Genomic DNA, 3,894 nt, shown 5'->3' on the forward strand with positions numbered 1-3,894 from the left:
GGAAAAGCTTTCAGTTTTTCTCCATTGAGAATGATATTTGCAGTGGGTTTTTCATAGATGGCTTTGATAAGTTCCTGGAATTTTAAATCTCTCTGAAATCCCTTCAGTTCATCAGTAAGAACTAACTGGGCAGACGTTAACAAAAGTTGCGTATTAAGAAGCGACTCCTAAAATAAATAAATTAAAAAAAAAAAAAAGAAGCGACTCCCACTGAACCATGGCTCCTCCTCTAATTAATCATTCCATATTACTCTGTACACTAATATATTCTTATTGCTAAATCACACCAACCAATTCTGGAGTCGGTAAATTATGGGATCCGAGACCAGATCAGTGGTTGCCTGGGCCTCGGGGAGGGGACTGACCGACCATAAAGCGTGCCGGCCTTGTGGTGGGTCTTAATTGTGATGGTGGCATCATTTATCAGAATCCACTGAGTTGTATACCTAAAAGGGGTGAATTTTTTTTTTTTAACCAGGACTGATATAGATAGATAGATAGATAGATAGATTTAAAAAAGGGGGAAAAAAAGATGGCACAGAAGGGCAGAAGGGAAGGCAATTCTACAAATGCAAGCCCTCAAGCAGAAGCATATATGATATACCCCTTCTTTAAAGAGGTATCCTTTCTATCCCTGATACCACAGGCCAAATTACATAGCATGCCATCTTCAAGTAACAGTGGAGGCAATAAATGCAGAGGCATCACAATGAATCCCACTTAACATAACTACAGACCAACACTTCTCTATAAATTCTTTGTCTGATTGCCAATTAAATACAAGTTTTAACTTCATAGCTTAACAATTAAGGGTGATACTCTGAAGTCAATACATACACCTAGCATTTCAGTCTGAGCTGTTTCATATACATAGAACTGAAATTAATTACAAGGTATGGCCTAACAAATGCTAGGGGAGATTTTTTTGAAAGCAGTTTTTACAAATATTAAACTTATCTTCCACACTGAAGTCATCATACATACAGGGCAAAGTCAGAGCTTTTATAATTGATTTTATTCTTCCTTTAACTTTTAAAACACTACTATAGTTGAATATTAAAAGAAAAACAATAACAAGTAGTGAGCTATGATTATAGTCCTTCACTCATTCACTACTGCACATAAAATGCCAGCAGTGTTATTCACTGGCCCCATTAAGAGGTCTGACACTGGACACCACCCTTGGGATGATGTTCATCATCCTCATATGCTTCCCCATTGTAATGGCACCTGATTTGGATCAAAGTCCACCAGTTCTACCTGGTCCATTTCATCAGTCTCTTCTACTTCCTTCCTCTCAGGTAAGAGTTTTTCCTGCAAAGAGAGTTTATCAGGAGACAGAAAGCCATTCTCAGGAAAGTTTACCTTAAATTTGATGATGAGGCAACCCTTCTCATATGGCCTACGATAAATTGGCATGCCTTCATTTAGCACACACTTGATATCTCCATGCTTGACAATTTGACCTGGATGAGAGGTGATGACAATGGTTCGGTTGTCCAGAGTAGATATTGGCTTTTGGAAACCGCACAGTGCTTCAACCAGCTGTATGTCCCTACACATGAAAAGGTCTTCTCCTCGCCGAGTAAAAACAGCATAGTCCTTCTGATCTAAAACAATGGTAATATCTCCTGGTTCCAGTCCTGGTTCTTGGTCTCCTTCACCATGGAATGTTATCTTCTGGCCATCTTTCATGCCTTTGTCAACATGAACTTCTAGAATCTTCTTCTCTCGAACTATCTTCCTTCCATTGCAGCTTTTACATCTATCTTTAGGACTGATCCGTTCCCCATGGCCCTGGCACTCCATGCACACAGACTGAATTTGCTGAACCATTCCAGGTCCTATCTGATGAATTCTTATTTGCATTCCAGTACCTCGGCAATTGGGACAACACTCAGCTGCTCCTTTCTTACCACCTCGGCCTTCACATTTATTGCATATCACATTCTTTTGCAGAGCTAGTTTTCTTGTTGCACCATTATATAAATCTCCTAAGGTTACTGAGAGCTAATGCACAACATTTTTACCTCTCCTTTCTCTCTGCATTCTTCCTCCTCCTCCAGAAAACATATCAAAGATGTCCATGGGGGAGCCAAAACCACCACCAGCTCCACCTTCTTTAATTGCCTGTTCACCTCCTTTGTCATATAATTCCCTTTTCTTTGCATCAGAGAGTACTTCATAAGCTTGAGAAATCTGTTTAAACTTCTCTCCTTCATTTGGATTCTTATCAGGGTGGTACTTCAAGGCCAGTTTCCTGTAGGCCTTTTTCAGTTCTTCTTGGGTGGCATTGGGTTTGACCCCCAAAACATCACAGTAAGTGGTTTCTTTCACCATTTTCTACAGCCGGTGAGAGGGCTGAGGCCGATGTGGGGGAGTGGGAAGGAGCGCGTTGCTGGGCGCAGCTCGGTTAGCCGCTGCTCCTCCGCGTCTCACCGAGCGTTCTGGAAAGTTCCGCCCGGCGCGCCGCAGCCGTCGTCTTTTGTAGCCGAGTCCCGACGCCAAAAGGGGTGAATTTTATTGTGTGTAAATGACAGCTCACATTATCTGAGTTAAATAATAAAAATAAAATCACATATTGAAAGACACAGACCGGATAATCATAATTAATTCAGTTCTCTGGGAATTTCAAATACACACACACATGCATACATAAATCCTGGCAAGAATCAGTACCTTGGGGCGCCTGGGTGGCTCTGGGTTAAGCCTCTGCCTTCGGCTCAGGTCATGATCTCAGGGTCCTGGGATCAGGCTTTCAGCTCATCAGGGCCTCCTTCCCTCTCTCTCTCTGCCTGCTTCTCTGCCTACTTGTGATCTCTCTCTCTCTGTCAAATAAATGAATAAAATCTTTAAAAAAAAAAAAAAGAATCACTACCTTGACTGCTCACATAAATATGAGACCAGCAGGACCTTAGCGGCACCACATAACATTTGGAAAAGGTGCAGCCATGAATTCTCACTTAGAAGATAACACAATAGTTTACTATCAACTATATGGAAAATACTCAGTAGAGAATAGGTAACAAAGGAAATTAGGCCAGAACACTCCCTCCTACTTACCCAGGACTCTGACATGGAATCTGAGCACCTTGTCACTACATCCCCAGCATTTACTTTTCCCTGCTCTTCTGTCACAAACAAGTGACAGGATGCATTCATGACATGCATTTACTTATTTAGGCACTTTATTTCTTTTAAACACTTTGATGACTGTTTCAATAATGCCTCAGTAACATTTTCTTAATTTTACTGTGATCAATCATTCCAATAATTTTTTTCCTGTATATAAAACTGTCCAGTTGCCTCAGATAGACTTTTACCAGGATTTCCATGTTAGAACTGCTAAAGGGACAAAGATGAACTACTCACTGACTGGTTAAAGTCATTAATGAGTGTCAATGTTCTGCAATGTAACATGTTCTGAAAGAAACATCCCTAGATTGTGGCATCGTTCCTTATACTGGAAAGAAAAACTGTATTGCTAAAATCAAACCACTTGACCAATACTCTAAAATTCTTTTCCTAGATAATTTAGTTGAACAAATGTGATTAAATCAGAGAAAATGAAGGAGAAAGTGGGACTGATAACTAACTCTTCCATCAATAAAGCTATTCTGTAAACTGTCAGAGAGTTCTAGTTAAACATCAAAGACGAAATGCATGAGTTTACTTCCAATGTTTCCTAAAACCCTTCTAAAATGACAGTAAAGGAATAAAAATGCCATTAATTCACAAGGACAAAGCACAATAGTAAAGACAACATGATATGAGAGATGGCAACAAAATTTTGATGCCAAAAAGCACAGGGATGAATGGTAACTGCAAAGCAGAGGTGAAGCCTCAGTCCCTGAGCAGAGGCATGCAGACAAGAAGTCAATTCCTAGCACACAC

At 40.3% G+C, this 3,894-nt stretch overlaps 1 pseudogene; it reads right to left on the bottom strand.

The window, feature by feature from the left end:
* Nucleotides 1–1,080: 1,080 nt before the first annotated feature.
* On the bottom strand, nt 1,081–2,355 carry LOC116874879 (annotated as a pseudogene).
* Between the last annotated feature and the right edge of the window lie 1,539 nt (nt 2,356–3,894).

Source organism: Lontra canadensis, unplaced genomic scaffold (genome assembly GCF_010015895.1).
Source record: "Lontra canadensis isolate GAN:19392208 unplaced genomic scaffold, GSC_riverotter_1.0 scaffold39, whole genome shotgun sequence".
NCBI lineage: Eukaryota > Metazoa > Chordata > Mammalia > Carnivora > Mustelidae > Lontra > Lontra canadensis.